General features: G+C 41.8%; 1 long non-coding RNA gene across 1 annotated transcript; it reads right to left on the bottom strand.

Annotated features, from left to right (window-relative positions):
• Window positions 1-7,289: 7,289 nt before the first annotated feature.
• LOC124287256 lies at window positions 7,290-17,183 on the bottom strand. Its single transcript, XR_006901237.1, has 3 exons — window positions 16,993-17,183; window positions 8,088-8,374; window positions 7,290-7,635 (listed from the first exon to the last, which is right to left on the bottom strand). It is a non-coding gene; the product is annotated as an uncharacterized LOC124287256 (long non-coding RNA).
• Between the last annotated feature and the right edge of the window lie 928 nt (window positions 17,184-18,111).

Genomic DNA, 18,111 nt, shown 5'->3' with positions numbered 1-18,111 from the left:
GCAACAACACTAACAGCAGCAGCTAGTTGGGGCATCAGTAGTGTACTGGCAGTAGTAAGAGAAGTAGTTGCAGCAGATGCAGCAGTAGTAGTGTCGGGCGTAGCAGAAGTACAAGTAGTAGAAGTAGTGGCTGTAACAGCAACAGCACTGTAGCTGTTACAGTAGCAGGATTAGGGTAGTTTCAGCTGCAGCAATAGCGACAATAGTAGTTGCAGTAACTGTAGTAGACGAAGCAGCAACAGTAGAGGTTGGGGTAACAGTAGTAGTCGAATAATAACATGAGCAGTTGTATCAAGAGACGCAGTAGTTGCATGTGAGTGTGGCTGTAGCAGTAGTCGTTGTGAGGGACGCGTCTGCATGTTTCCATGGAAATTCCATCAACAATTTGGCTCCCATAAGTCACCAAGAAACCGCTTCACAATACAAGAAGCAAATACTTAAATACTTCTCGTAAATGAACAAAATGAGCCAGTGTGAATATCGTTTTACACCGCATGATCACAGCAATATCAAAAACCAAAGCCCGAGCACACACACACACCCCCAAAAAATAAATAAAAATAAATAAAAATAATAATAATAATAAAATAAATAAACAAAAAAAACCACCCCAAAAACCCTAAACAACAAGAACAAAAAACCCAAAACAAAACAAAAACAAACAAAAAACATGAAAAGCAACCCCCCCAAAACAACAAAACGAAACAAAACAAAAAAACACACCAAAAAACAACAACAAAAGAACAAAAAAACACTTTCTGACATTTTGACATCCCGATCAACATTTTGCATGCACATCTTGTCATCAAGTCAGCCACCAAACTCCCTAACAAACAGGTACACTTAAAATCCATGGTCAGGGACACCATGCGCGACACACAAGCCCAGTACATGGATACCCACCACCAGCATGCCCCACGCATGTAACAGCAGATGCGGAACGTGTGGATGCTGTTGTCATGTCAACCAATAGCCACGCCCTGTTGTCCACCGAAGCAACTGACCAAACCAGGCACGTTCGGTAACCACAGTAAATTTATCCGTCATTTTACTGCGCAGTTGTCCTGTTTTGGACGGTTGCTATGTTGGACTAAACACAACGGAATTTCGAAATCTCAGCGGTAAACAAGTGAAAGGTGAACTAGCAGCATTGTCGCGCAATGGCGGCGTGAAAACACGAGAGGCTTATGAAAACGTGATCTCCCGTCATTTTCAACCTGTTATTCGCGTTATATCACAGCGATCACCTAAGTGCAGTCTCAACGCATCAACAGAATCCGATTATTGGATTTGTAATATGGTATGAGAGTGCTTAAATATTCTGAAATATTCTAAAAGCTGAGCATTGCACTAGCTGCATGATTATGCATACATTGATATAAAAACCAGTATGGCTTTTATCTAACACAATATACATATATTAAACGCCCAGTCAACAACAAATCGTGATGAACTTTGTACTCTATTCATGACAAATGTTATGAATGAAGACGCGAGATTGTTCAGAGTTACCTCCCTTTGTCCTGAATTCACGCAAGCCTTGATGTTTTAACGTGACCCGAAGAGCTATTTTTGTAAGTCTGTTACACGGTTGATAGGAAATGTATTACATATTAAAACTGTGAGCTGAAATGTTAGATCGACGGGTTGTTTGTCGTTGGGAAACATACACATTTCCCAACCTCGATGCCTTTATACCACGTGATTACAGTGGGGCGTTATGAATGGTATCACGTGACATAGCGGTCCCACACAGTACTGGCGCACTGAGCATATATGTCATTTCAACATTCTCCAGTAAGTAGTTAAACACAACCAGTTGATCGATAACAGGGAGATTTGACGCGCCCAACCCAACGGATACTGCGCACTGGTATACACACTAGCTTATTTCCACATAAAAACGACATTGTTTGAAACAGAGCTTCGTAATTGCTATCAGTATAGTATCAAATGACTCAAGCAAGCTTTGGTATTGAACAGCTCGCGGCACTGGTACGTATCTGGGGCCCTCGCGCAGGGGGAAGGGGGTGGGGGCGGCGGACGTGCATCATAATTCTACCCTTACTCATCAGCGAGGAGTGCTCGACTTTCAAATTCCAAACGGAAACCTGTCGACGGAGATATGCCTAGAGGGATGATAGAAATTCTTTGTTCACTTATAGTATGTAAGTTTCAGAGTAGCTTTGTAGGCTTATTGCGTGGCGCTTACGTCCAACTGGCACCATTTTTGCGATTCCTTTATCTGTCATAAAAGACATATTGGTTCTATTTTGTGAACTTGTTTCTAAAACTTGATAATATTTTGTCATTTTAGAATTTCTAGGAAGTACTTCGTGCAACTTTTCATAAGTTTGAAAAATATAGTTAAATATATATACATTTTGTATTTATATCCGTTGCAGATATACATAGAAAAACATTTAACAGAAATAACTAGAACAGAACTTTAAGATACCTCGATATGTCCTCCACATTTAGTAATTATTAATTAAATATGAGAAAGAGAGAGAGAGAGAGAGATGCTATGACCATCAGTTTTACTTAACAAGTTAACACCCTTCAAGATAGTTGTCCATGTGCTTGACAGAGATCACCAATGCCTACCTGATCCGTTCCTTTACCTGCTGGAAGTGAACAAGTTGAATCACGAACATAAATCAAGTTTTGCGAGAACAAAGCCCCGTGGGCTCGCGCTCTCCCCACCCACGCACACGTGCCAATCGGCTTTGTTGGCGACTGGTCACAAGCGGGGTCGGGCCTAACATTGCATGGCCTTAGCGCATTGACATTCCGCGCGTAACTGGGGACTCCTGTTCATTCGCAATAGGTTGTCTTCAAATGTTGGAAAAGCTAGCCACACAACGGGAACAAAGGATACAAAATATTAATGCGCAATAAATGCCTTTTTTTTTGGTTTCGGCAAACTGTGTGGGCGGCTGTTTTGATGGACCCTTATCGTTCGACCGATCGTTAAAATTACTCATTCAGGCGAGTCAATTAATTCTTTAGGAGCGCATCTGTGGAAATTTTTATAAATCAAATTTTCATAATTTGTCTACTTCAAAGCCGTTAAAAACGATCTCTACATGTATAACATCCACTTTGTACATACAAAAATAAATGTTTAACACGTTTTAACATGGCCGACTAAAATAGCAACAATGATCGATAAAAACGGCACAGCTGAACTCGGAAAGAATAATGGAAAGTTGTAAAATGATAGAGTTTAAATTCATATAAAAATGTTTAAGATATTAAAATTTTTAAATTTGTCTGGCTTACCTTAACCATGTTAAGCGCAGTCTTGTGAATTTCCGACCACTTTTATCTAAGTACCGTGCGATAGGTGGTAAGTGGAAGGTGAGTTGACTCGGTACAAGTGACAATTACTCGAGTCAGGCGTGGCACACGTTTGCACATCGATCAATAGCAATCGCGAGGCGTTTCAGCATCTTCAAGTATAGCCATTGATATATTAATAAAAATAGGCCCTGCGCTTAACACATTCAATGGCTTAAATTGACTAGTATTTAAAAGACGTGCTGATACAGCGCTGAATAATACGTTGAATTACATCATAATGATATTCCTCTGTTCCAAGAACCATGTGACAAGCTGCGCCTTGTTCCGTGAAACGTGCCACGAAAACAGGGGACATGTTTCCATTCCTGAGCCACTGTACAGACCCGTATTCCTATGTTAACCTGTTAACACTGATTGCTACAAGACGTATATATCTGAAGAAATAATCCAACTAACCTTGAATCGAGCCGAGTTGTCCGTCCTTCTACCACGAGGCGTGTTGAAACCGTCAGAAAAAGATCCGGGGAATCCCCCAGATCCCGCTCGCTGTGTTTAAGCGATAGCGATGACGTTGGCACAACCGACGGCTGCAGACACTGTCCCACGACCACGCCGACAGCGGCTGTTGCGGGTGGTTATCTGAGAAACACGACCACCCGACTAACGATCTCTAATTCAAATCGTAAATGCCAGCCAGGCGACAGCACAGAGATGGGATGGGCTCGATCTGAACTTAATGACCGGCCGCTACCACGTGGTCACAAGTCTAGCGATATCATCAGTACTATAATAGTTGTGATATCAATCCATACGACTATCGATATCAGGCAACAACATCGTATAAATTCACAATTTGAATAGATTTTACCAAATATCGACCAAGACGAGTTTTACTGTAAAATTGTGTTCATTCTCTGACGGGATGAGACATTCTTCTGTTCAACTTCCTTGTGTAACACCAAGAAAGGATATGACACGAATGACTCCCCGGTCGTCAGACCAGCTTGACGATCACGGACCATCGTTTTCGCGCCTTTTCATTGGTCAATGATAACCAGGAAATGGGTTTCTAGCCCTATACACAACGAATAAAGTAGGTTAGATCCGGCCGACAGTGGTAGAACGTTGTTATCTCATCCGATCTGGCAGATATGAGCAATATCTGCACACATATTCAATACAATAAACCTGTTGATTGTAAATGTCCGCTTTCAGGATTATTAAAACATTTGATAATCACTGTGGCTATCTGTTTTTTAATATTTATAGAAAAAAAATAAAAATACTCCTGCTATGTGAATTATATGAGTGTAAAAAAATCAAAATATTTATATGACGAGTAGGCAAGACTGGTCGAAGTAATTGTTCCCATATGTAAGATGTACGCTAATTGTGCTTCGTAAGGCCCTTAGGCTACAGTGCAGTGCCCCTATCAAGCATATTCATCAACTGGCTTCACCATGTAATGGTTACACCCTAGGTTCGACAGCCTATTTTTAAAAAATTAAAAAACAACACTGACTAAAACAGATCAAACGTCAGCAAACAGATCGTTCACTGGATGTTTTGTACGCCTTGAAGTCACATCACTTGTGCGAATTTAAAAAAAAGATTCTCTCGATTAAAATGAAAACCTGACAACGCTCAGTATGACTGATCATTCATGCTTTGTAGCGTTTTTTAACGTAATCATATCTGTTAGCAAATATAATGATGGATAAAATGTCCACGACCCTTTGACACACGTCCATTAATATATACATGTAATACGTAATACGTTAACAACAAAAGAGAGAGAAAAGATAAGCCAGTAGCAATCTCACTGAACCATACACTAAAGAATGGTGATGTGTTTATATGTAAAGCCAATTACACCTTCAATTGCATATTTGTCGTGAGATTCTTTCAGAGAAAATGTCGCACATTACCTCAGTTGACGGTCCAACAGCCCAACAACAATTTTATTCTGTCTGAGGTGAATTGAGAAGGGACTGTCATACAGATCCGGTTGAAGATAAAATCTCTCCACACCCAATGATCTTGACGTCATGTCGTCATGTGTTGATAGAGCCGTTGTTTAGGTCTTAAGGCGCGCACAAGATGTATCTGTGTGTCCTACTGCAGTCTGACGTTGTGTCATGTAGGGTGTTTTAATAAGATCACTAGAGATAAATCACGACTTGAACGTGTCAACACGACATGCGAGAAAACACGACCAATGTAAATGCGATCAGAAAATTCTTTGTATGTATACATATGTATATGTGTGTGTGCGTGCGTGCGCGTTCATTTGTACGTTTTGCCCGTCTCTAATATATACGTCTCTTTGAGTCTCCATCTCCCATTTACCTACCATTGATTCTGTCTCTATCGACTTTCAGTGGGGCGGTGGGGAAGCCTAGTGGTAAAGGCGATCGCTCGAAGACCCTGGTTCGATTCCCCACATGGGTACAATGTGTGAAGCCCATTTCTGGTGTTCTGGCATTCAATATGCCTCACACTGCTCTTCTCCCCCCCCCCCCCACCCCACCCCATCGACTTCGTCCGACCCTACCTCACCACCGAACTTTGTTTGAAGATAATGAAACCGTTTTAACCCAAGTACAAAATCTAATTACCGAACTTCATAACATCAACCCACACATACAGTACCACTGATACAAAACACATCAACCCACGACCAATAACCGCCACTGTCTGTTAATTAACAAAAATGACATTAATTCACAACAACAAATCAATAAAAAATCAATATATGAATGAGTTATGAACCATATCCCAACCCGACGTTATCCTTTAGACTGTCACTCACATCAACATATAACAACACACACACACACACGCACACGCACACACACACTCAATTATGAATGAAACATATCCTACCTGATTAAATCCGTTCGTCAACAAAAATGACATTCAAACACGTCAACCCACGACCAACAACCGCCGTTGTCTGTCAGTCAACAAATATGACATTCAAACACATCAACCCACGACCAACAACCGCCGTTGTCTGTCAGTCAACAAATATGACATTCAAACACGTCAACCAATAAAAAAAACCCGAATATACGAATGAACTAGGAACCTACCAGAAACATATCCAACCCGATTACATCCGATAGTACAGAGCGGGCCTTGAGTGCTCCCACCACCACGAAGACGACTGAATAGTGCCGAGTCACCGGCAGCCGCTAGCCTATCCTGTACAAAACTGGGTGTGAGATCATGTGCCGTAGTACTCTATAGTAGATACAGCTTCATTGACAGGACGCCCACGCACACGGTCAGGAATGTCAGCCCAGTCGTCGCTGCTCCGACTCGATGAATGCGTAGTGACACAGTTCAGACTAACACGAAACTAGGAAACCGATATGTGTTCTGCAGTCCCAATTGTTTTTCCTTGTGGTATTTTTACTGTACTCTGTTCTCAGATCCATTCGGTGCTAAGAGTGATGAGAATACGTGTACGCAATAATTGTTCATGCTCAGTGTCTGTCTAGACTGTTTATGCTATGTGTGAAACCATAGTGACTATCCTGACACAGTTAAAGTGATAGGCACCTACAATCTGTGTTTGGAGACTCGTAGCGAAACAGAGTGACTATTTTGACACTGTTAATAAGTGAATGGCATCCTACAATCTTTGTTGGGAGACTCGAAATGAAACAAAGTAACTATCTTGACACTGTTAAAGTGATAGGCACCTACAATCTGTGTTTGGAGACTCGAAACGAAACAGAGTGGCTAATTTGAGACTGTTAAAGTAACAGGCATCCTACATATACAATCTGTGTTTGGAGACTCGAAACGAAACAGAGTGACTATCTTGACACTGTTAAAGTGATAGGCACCTACAATCTGTGTTTGGAGACTCGAAACGAAACAGAGTGACTATTTTGACACTGTTAATAAGTGAATGGCATCCTACAATCTTTGTTTGGAGACTCGAAATATAACAAACTAACTATCTTGACACTGTTAAAGTGATAGGCACCTACAATCTGTGTTTGGAGACTCGAAATGAAACAAAGTAACTATCTTGACACTTTTAAAGTGATAGGCATCCTACAATCTGTTAGGAGACTCACAAAATGGTGTGAAATGTATTCAATCCACTTTAACAGGGTTAGCCTTTCCCAAATTTAGCTCTTGAACTCTTAATATTCAAGAGTGAAAAATAGTATGAAAACATGGAAAGACCAAATTTATTTAAGTCCAGTTAAAATAGAACACTTTCAGTATTACATCAGATGTATTTTTACGACCTTGTTCAAATCTGTTAATTCCTCATTCATTAAAAATCCTGTCGTCCAGAAGCAGTAACTGAAGAACATTATCTTTAACATCTTGACACAAAAACAGCATCTCCGTTATATAAAACAGTCAACTCTTTATGTTAAGCAATATATAAACTGGTATTTTTGGATCAAGGTTACTTATAAGTAAACACGTTGGGCGTAGTATGTGATCGACGGAGATCGTGTCCATTTTACACTACAGTAGATCTGTGTAAACACGTCCATTAAACCCATAAATTTCCACCTCCTCCCAAGCATTAACAGGTAAATCGTGCTTTGAAGCAGCTGTGTATACTGAACACGTGTGCGAGGACGGTATCGACAATTCCCATAAGTATAATGATATATTATTTGTACAAGCGAAGAACAGCTCGACCAATCACCAATCATACTTATCCATGTTCTAAGCGAAATGGATTAAAACATCTGCCCTTTATCATGTTTACAGTGAAAAGACGGTTTTTGTTAATATCTTACCAGTTGACGGCATGTCGTAATGATGACTGGGATCCCGGCCGCCAGACATCTGTAGACAATTCTCACAGCGAGGTGCGCATGTAAACAGTGGAACCAGTCAACGGACTAAGAAACTGTCTGCGTGCTTGGGATGTCAGGCGGTTTTGTCCCGACATATTGCGTGGATTTATTTATACCGGTCCTGGGTGGCGCGCAGAGACATACGGTAAACCGGATGTAGAGATGACAATCACTTATAGTGTTCCGATTGTGCAAGCATATAATGTCACGCCAAAACGTCTCCAAGACTGAAATTAATGGAGACGTGTCATTAAGTAAATTGTTAATCAGAAACGTAATATTTTACGCATCTTTCCTTACCTTTGACGTAATTATACAATAGTATTCATAACGATATTTGGATATTCATTCAACGTTGATACTAAATGACATTAATTGTCATGCCACGGATGGCGCAACGACATATCCTGTTTACGACATATCTGTCACGGGACATCGTGGACGCCTCCAAACTTTCGTTTGCGAAACAAAACACAGCGTGACTTCTGAAAATGAACACACGTGTTGAGCAATATTTTCTGAAAATGAGTGAGTTCATTTTTACGCCGCTTCTAGCAATATCACGACGGGGGACATCTAATTGGGGCTTCACACATTGTACCCATGAGGGGAATCGAACCCAGGTTTTCGGCGTGACTACTGGGCTATTCCACCGCCCCTTTCTCAAAATTAAATATGCCATTTTTTAAATATTCCATTTTTCAAGATTTGAATTTTACTCGTCGCCTGCACATGACTATAAAGAGGTATGTCATAATATAATCATTCGCTGTTCCTGACATTTAACAAGGGGATAGTGAGGGTGGGGCATATATTCCAGCAACGGTACCTATCAAAATAAGGAATAGCACTGTTTTCCAGTAATTCATTCTTGTCGTAAAAGCGACAAATGGAACCGGGTGTAAGCCTCGCTGACTTGGTTGACACATGTCATCGTCTCTCAGTTACCAGGACCGATGCTCAGAATGTCAATCACTGGATTGTCTGCTTCCGACTTCACAACGTACAGACTACCGTCTTAAAGATGGAATATTACATTTTAATTGCTTGCAGCATGTCGCCGGCGGTCTCTGATTATGATCCTTGATTTATCTGCATCATACATACCCGTGAAAGTGCTAAAAGTTATCATGGACATTTCCACCTACCTTTGGATGGCCGAACAGGATGCCACTGAAATTCAGTAAAACCTAAACCGAACTGACTCACTACATTTGGGGTAGCCTACTGGCCAAAGCGTTCGCTCGTCACATCAAATATATCACCACAGGGGTATCACTGTATTTGGGGCGGTGGGGTAGCCTAGTGGTTAAAGCGTTCGCTCGTCACGCCGAAGACCTGGGTTCGATTCCCCACTTGGGTACAATGTGTGAAGCCCATTTCTGGTGTCCTCCGCCGTGATATGTTAGAATATTGCTATAAGCGGCGTAAAACCAAACTCACTCACTCCCGGGTTCGATTCCCCAGATGGGTACAATGTGTGAAGCCCATTTCTGGTGTCCCCTGCCGTGATATGCTGGAATATAAAAACTAAAATCAGTCACTTCATTTGGATCCTTCCTTGTTTCTAATCAGAGCTTCGCGCTGTGTGTTCATCGATTCTGTGTACACTTTAGTCAGTCAGAACCTGTGACCCAACATTACAGGTGCTCTCAGTACTCAATGCCCCGTACTATACGAACAGTAAGATGCCGGGATCAACCCTTGTCACAAGCAAATAACGCAAGTCATGCACCAAGAGCCCAGGTCGGTATGAGACAAGATCTCTTCAAGAATTTAATTCAAGTCCTGCTTTTAATACAACCACCGAACAATTAAGAAAACAAGCCATCTGTGCGGTCGTTCTAGTACACGCATCATTATCAATAAACACGATAAACTGGGACAATAACACTGCACTTGAGTGACAAGCACATGAAATAGTGAGTGCAAGCACATACACTGAACTATGCGAAAGCAGATGTCGGGCAGGGTGAGGTGACGGGGTGGGGGACGGGTTGGCCTTAGGGTCATGAGGTGTGGTTGGACAGCGTGAAATGATGGTGGAGGGTGGGGGTGAAGATGCTTATGGAAGATAACCAACGATGCGGACAGGGTTAAATAAGAGGAGGTGGGGTACTGGTCCCATGGGATGGGAAAGGACAAAAGTGAAACTGCTCGGACAAACAGACATGTGCAAAGTCAGCAGTTTGGAAGGATTTGGGGTGGTGGAGACTGGCTGTGTGGGATAGGGTTGGATGGGTGCGGATGTAAGGATTTAAGCGGGCGTTATGTAGGGATATTGGGCCCCGTGGTGATGTTCTAACGAGAGAGAACTGGTAGCTCTGGGAGGTCGTATTCAGATGTGTTTGGTGGGTGCATGTTAGACTCACGCTTAGTCTCTGAATATATATAATTTTGATAGTAACAAATATACCCATTTAAACTGAAAAGGGGATCCAGTGATATTCAGGACCTGGGGAAATCTAGACTTGCTTCATTTAGGGCAGGGAGGGTCAGGCATTAGGGGAAATAATGTGGTTCAGGGCTTGTGAGATAGACTGGGTGCATGTATGTGTGTGTGCATGTTAGCGTGTGCGTGTCTCAGTGTCTCACTCCGTGTCTGTTTCTCTCTCCACGTGTGTGAGCGTGCGTGCGTGTCTCTCTCCTTTGTTTGGGTGTCGTTCTCTCCATGTGTCCCTCTCTGTCTGTGTGTGTTTGTCTCTCTCTGTCTTGGTGCCGCTCCCATTGTGTGTCCCTCTCTCCGTATTTCTTTCTGTCTGTGTCTCTCCCTGTATCTGCGTGTTAAGTTGTTAAGTGAAACTGGTCGCGATAGCATATCTCTCTCTCTCTCTCTCTCTCTCTCTCTCTCTCTCTCTCTCTCTCTCTCTCTCTCTCTCTCTCTCTCTCTCTCTCTCTCTCTCTCTCTCTCTCTCTCTCTGGGTGTGTTTCCCTCTCTGTCTCTCCCTCTGTGGGTCTACCTGGGTGTGGCAGGTGGGGGTTGAGGGCGATGGAGTGTTGGTGCAGACGCACGATGCACTAGTGGAAAGAGGTGACGCAGTACATGCAGTGTTATAGTGCAGCTCAAATCGATGAGGGTGTTACACTGAATAGACAAAAGCTTAGTCAACGCAGTCATGCGTGATGATGTCATCTAGGACACTATCCAGCGACTTCCTTTTTCAATTAAATCAGTAACTCTATATTTATAATTACATTAAATCAGTAACTCTATATTAATAAGTATACATCATCACACAAAAACGTTAATACGATCAGAAAATGCTTTATGTGTATGTACGTACGTACGTGCGTGTATGTATGCATGCGTGTATGTACGTACGTGAGTGTATGTATACATGCGTGTGTGTATGTATGTAATCCTATATACATGTATAAACTCACTTAAAAACACATACACCATAAAAAGTCAGATGTGAGCGAGACGTTATCTAACAACATTAATATATAACACCGTATATATACAATCTGACATTGCAACACTGTCAGCTGCAGAGAGTTCCGGGTTTGGGACAACAGCTGTGCGTCCGATCCTTGAGTGGGCCGGGAGTTATACAACTAAATACCATGATATGGATTCGTGACTATACTTGAAACTCACTTTAAACAAGCGTTAGGTGAAAACAACATTTTTTAGTCGGGCCAAACTAATGGAAAGGCACATATGAGTTATTAAAACTCATGTTTAAGACAAATATTTATCTTCGTACAGCGACATCCCACCTAACGTCTTTTAAAAAGTGTTTCTTTAACACATAGTCTTTAAATCTATTTGTGTGGCCTTCCATACCACTTGGTGCAAGGAGGTGGAGTGCAGTCGACGATGTTGTTCAGAAAGCGTTGCAACCGACAACGTCAACCAGAAGGCGTAACAGACTACCATTAACTTCGTCATTCATCGGAAAGGTTGTCAGTTTGAGTCCATAGAAGACTTTTGTCAGCATGTCGCGTGTTTTGCAGTTCACGGTCAACAGTGCGTGAAAGGACCCCGTAATCAGCGGCGCGACAGGTTAGGAAAGCGTCGGTTGTCTCCATAACGTCTTTGTGCATCATGCCGTCATTTGGTACAGTCACAGGGGCTCATACGTACACTGTACCCGATGTACGCCACAACACGGGTAGCTGCGTACTATAAAAGTACCCTTTTCGGGGGCACATCCTAAATAAGTTTAGAACATAACACACGTTGACCTAAAAAACACGACGTGGCGTGATTTCTCTTTGTTGTCAAAAATGAACTCGTGCAATGGGGATGAGATATACTAAAATAGCTTCTAAGTACAATGTTGTTATGGACAAGCCCAGCTCATCTAGGATATTAATGAACCAGCTGTCCACGCATCAAGCAACTGGGTTTTAATCGCCTTTCAAAACTGTTTATACACATTTTTCTAGTCTCTCCTTCCTAAAGATCAATGTAGGAGGCACTTATGCAACAGCGCACATCCCTAACCAATAATATAAATACCCGGTAGTTATAATGTGGCGCAACAAGCTGTATTCCATAGCTGAAATGCGCATGACGAACTACGGTTATAACGAACTAAAATTAGTGGTCACCTCGAGTTCTCCATAACCTTAGTTTACTGCCCTTGGGTGCTGATAAAGGCAAATCTCCCTGACCCACATTATTCTTTCCCATACCCAACCCTGTCTGCAATGCAAAATCTCTAGATGAAGCAAGATTAGATTCTATCAGGTTCTGAATTTCTTAAGTTCATTGGCGCTCATTTTCAATCTAAATGGAGATTCTTTTTTGCATCAGAATAATATATATTCAGATTCTCATCGTCAGACCGCCGCCATATAGCTGGGATGTTGCTGAGTGCGGCGTAAAACTAAACTCACTCACTCACTAAGGCAAATCATTCTTACCTCCGTCAAACGATCAGTGTGATTCATTTGAATCCCCTTTGGAAGTATACAACCAAAGCCATAATACCAGTCCTACCGGGTACCCATTTGTAACTGGATGTACAGAGGCCTCAGCAAAGTCACTATCGTAAGAAGGCACCACCTGTATTGTCAATGCCCTTTCTTGTTTGCTCAGAACCAAAAGGAATAATGCTGACTAAACTCATTCAAAAGTCGTCAATTCTATTTAACAACCTCTTTCAAATAATCCAGTATATCGGCCCGGTGGTCGCTGTCACGTGACATTGACATATGCTCGTGGGCGTTAGGCCGAACGCTGTCCAGTGACCTTGACATAATACCACCTGTCGGAGTGACTCAACCCGCCCTTCCTTGTCTGTAGGTGCGGGGGTGGAGGTCACTCTGATGGTCAGTTTGGCTGTTTATCCCTGGAATGTGCATAGGTGGGGTCATTAGGGTACCTTTTGATCAGCCGGATTTAATTTACGATTCTGTTGTGTTTGTTTAATGTGGCACGAAGGCTGAAGGCTTAACAACAGAATAATAGCCACGGGATTGCTACTGTATATGCTGGTTGTTTATTGGTATAGGTATTTTCCTGCTGAATAATAGAGCGAGGTGTTCCTGATGAACGCCTACGAGCGCCAGTTGGTTTTGTTGTCGGCACGAAATGAGCGTAGCTGTGTTGACAGTCCGCCCTCGAGATTCCGTAGAATATGGAACGAGACGAAACCCAACGAAACACAGAATGATGATATCGTTTATCAACAATAATCAATAACCACAACATGACGGTACACAAATAACAGAAGAGTCACGTTCACAACACGTGCGTGACATATGGTCCCGTGACATTTCACCTATCGTCCTGAAGATTCATCTTACAATAGGCCCCATTACATATACATGTACTGAAATAAAATATTCCAAAATTCCAAACTACAAATTCGGCAACACCTTGCCAAGTCAAGGCTTCTCCAGTTCCGTAAAAAAGAAGATATTCTTTTCTTTTATCATTAAGTGGCAAGGTCACAAATACATCTTGAAATATTTTCATTTCAAATACTAAATATCAGTCTTGCCTTCCACCACAGAGGACCAGCAAATGCATAGCCCATTGAAGCACCTTATGAAGATATTCTCATGGGTTCTTTTCTTTTACAATTAAGTGGCAAGGTTACGAATACATCTTCAAGTATTTAAATACTAAATGTAAAGCTTGCCTTCCACAACAGAGGACCAACAGACATACAGCCCATCTGTCACGTCTGTATTAAACTACATCAATATTACAAAACAGTCAAGCTTCATTTATCCGGACATTTGTTCATCCAAACATTTTACACGGAGCGAGTTCCGTCAGGTGTAAAGGGGTTCGCTGTGATGTTTATGTGCACCTTTAATAAAACGATCTTAAGTGTCTTGGTTAGCAGGAATGGGGTTTAGCGTCGCGTTTAAGATTACTGCCTTTATCAAGCGACATGTGTTTGAATGAGTGAGTTAAGTTTTACGCCGCTTTTAGCAACATTCAAGCTATACAACAGCGGGGGTCAACAGACATCGGCGTGAGACGTTTTTGTTGTGCTAGTCTACTGAGACATTATGTCGCTGTTTATCATGGGTATCCCACTCGGACACATTATTGTAACCCCGAGCCCCTCAGTCCTTGTTTAATCGCCTCAATTCCTACATCCAGGAACGGTAACAAAAAGTACCATATTTTAACATGACGCAGCCGGGGATCGAACCATCGGCTGACCTCCCTCCTCTGTCCACTTTGCTGCGGAAGCGGTTCATATATCACTGCCACAATATCAATCATACACTATGCTAATAAAATACGACAAAGATCAACTCCCTGTATGACACCAAGATAGTCGGCCCTGCAACTCGGATGTCGGTGTTTATTAGTGTATTGCGAAATAAAGGCGTCAACATGAAATCCCGTGTGTACCGCCTACACGTCGCCATCACCTGATGTCGTTCATGTCGGCTGTCCCAACAGAGAAGTCCACGTGTTTTACGGATCAATGTTCTTCAGTTCACCTGTACACTTTGCCATTGACTCACAGATTAATTTAGGTTCATCGTGACCGACTTGTTTGTATGTAGGTCTATTCACAGTCTGCGGGCTGTTGATAACGCTCGATGCGGGCCAAGGCGTGAAGTAAATCTGGCCATATCGAGCATTAAAATGTTTGCTTAAAGCCACAAAGGAAATTAAGTTGTGAATGCGTTGAATTTGACTAACATATAGCCTATGCAATATTTCTTTCAGCAATATATTTCCCTACTCTACTGTACTCATTTCTCAAAAAGATTCGTTAAACATGAGTTAAATACACATATAAGAAACCCATGGTATAGGCCTAACATACATTTAGCCATTATTCAGAAATATCAAAGAGTAATTTCCTGTTTTGAGTCAATCACAAATCCGCGGCGTGGCATGCCTCTACATCCACCAGTTTTTGTGAAAATTACTTCAATTACAATATCACCTCAGTAACTCAGGAAGGATTACATAAGATATTCGCATTCATATTTCCTATGAAGTGGGCAGTTCGATTTGTGTCTAAATATTAACAACAAACCGTAAAAAAATACACATTCCACAGCACTACAAAGATAGGAATCATGCAAATAGCGGTTATCATCATTATTATTATTATTTGATTTATGTCAGTTATTCTGGGGAAAGGCATCACCGCAGAATACCGATTTAATAAAACGTTCGCATCAAAGCGACAAGTACATTTCATTCACCCACGAGTGAAATCAATACATCTAATGTTTCAAAGGGAAGTAACTCATGGTAACTTAATGGTCGAAAATGGAAAGAAACCACCATCCTGGCCCAGTTCGGTAATTACTTAACTAACGGCTCATCTACATGTGTCATACAACAGATTCTACCGATGACGGAATTTTACAAGCTAATATTATCTATGAGCAATGTGCCACAGTGAGTAGAAGCTATTTTCGTCAGCCAATCAGAAAGCGTTACCTGGATATGAATATGTAACAGACCTTATTTCTATTTTTGGATAGTGTGCAATATCCGAGGTTAATAACAACTGCGCAAAAAGACCAGACAAACACGTGGCCTCAGTGAATTATATAAGGCAATCTAAATACTCATGATGAATAAAGATAACTAATAATTGATACGCCCTTATTCCAGGCAGACTGACAATGGTTTGTTTACATTCGCGATATGAAATTTTTAAACACGAGGATTGTCGCTGAAAGGAATGTCCGTGTCAGATGTGTGAGAAATGTTTATAGTTGGTTGCTCTTGACTGCGCGTGGAATGCTGCTCGTCAAATAATTCCAGCACCAACAAAGCGTTCTCGTAATTACACCACGAACGACGGCGCGTGCCAACACCGCCCTCGGCAGGTGAGACATAACTTGGTTATCAACACAACACGACGGAATAATGACATGGAAAAACTCTACAGCAGGTGTTAGCAAAAACATTTCATAATTTACGTAGTTAGTGGAACTCCTCACAGCGACCCAGCGCACCTGCCTGCTTCGTTCAAAAACACAATTCTGAGTGACATTGCCGCATTCAAAGACAGAATTACCACACACGCGAACTCACCTCTTAACATCATTTGGGCGTGTTTTTGAAGTCACATGAGGTTTCCTTGTATTTTACAACGCAGTAGACGAGATCGACGCTGTTTGGAACTTTAACCCAGAATTCTTAGCTCCGGTGAGCTGGGACGAGAAGCTTTCGCATGAAGTATTTCACACCTTAAGTGCGTTTTTATTCTAGAAATTCCCTCTAAAATAGTTTGCATGCGATAAACATTGTTGCTGGAATAACACTGGTAGGATTGGTTATCACATGTTGATTCAGACAAATGTGTTGCATAAAAAGTTTTCGAGGGACAATATAAATTACAAAACATCAATAAGTACTGATGAAATACAATGCAATAATTACATCAGAACTTACCGTTATTCTATATAGTCCATCCAAAAGCATTCCTCGTCATGTCGGACGGGTACGGACGAACTGAGCGTTGTTGCCCGTCCCCTAGCCGTCTAACGCCCGACCCACAGCTTGTATCTCTGTGTGTGTGTCAGGTGAAACCTCAGTCACTCAATGAATCACACCTATACGTAAGGGAGTATTTATAGGGTTGCTAGAACTTTCCGATCCTCGTGAACCGAACACTCCTTCACTGGAGGGGAACCCCGACCTAGTTTTAAAAATAGCAGTCTCAACAAGCGGGGAATCTCCCAGCCTGGTCCGAGAGCGCCCTCTTCACTGTCAAGGATTCGTCGAATTTTTATATGATATAGGTATGGTTGCACAGATTCGGATCTTTACGAGAAGTTAATTAGTATGATACTGCGCACCAGATATGACCTGTTTTGACTCACGGATAACTCACTGTTATCGATCCGTTCGCTTCATCACAACGATGGTTTCTTAGCCTTCCCGTACTGTGTGAGCCAGTCTCGCGTTAACGCGCAGTAGACGGGACAGATAGCAATGTGTTGTACACTCGGAAATAAATACGCATACACTGGAACCCCGTTTATGCGGATTTATGAGTTCGAATTAAGGGATAAGTTTTACAGCACAGTGTGCATTGCACACGTTTAACCATTTTACCACTGATTATATAACATTTGTTCGGATTACCGAAGTCCAGATTAATGAGGTTTCAATGTTATTTCTTCCGCTAAATGTATACATCCTACTTACAGAAAAACAGAAGCTATGGTCTGAAATGAGATATATATTAATTCATAAGATAGGTGGGGAAAAAAGGTTAATTGTCCTTATCGGGCCTTGAGATAGCCTACTGGTAAAAGCGTTCACTCGTCACGCCGAAGACCCGGGTTCGGATTCCCAACATGGGTACAATGTGTGAAGCCCATTTCTAGTGTCCCCCACATGGTATTGCTGGAATAATTGCGGCGTAAAACTAAACTCACTCAATATTATCATCATATTGTTGGATTACGATTGATTATTGAATTAACTCATTGCTGTGGAAATATCCCAAGTATACTTTCTTGCAAGCAGTCATCTAATAATCATAACGGATGGCTCTTAATATTT

This window comes from Haliotis rubra, unplaced genomic scaffold (assembly GCF_003918875.1).
Source record: "Haliotis rubra isolate DU_JTF1 unplaced genomic scaffold, ASM391887v1 Scf4, whole genome shotgun sequence".
In the NCBI taxonomy this organism is placed as follows: domain Eukaryota; kingdom Metazoa; phylum Mollusca; class Gastropoda; order Lepetellida; family Haliotidae; genus Haliotis; species Haliotis rubra.
This window is presented reverse-complemented; position numbering and strand designations above follow the sequence as displayed.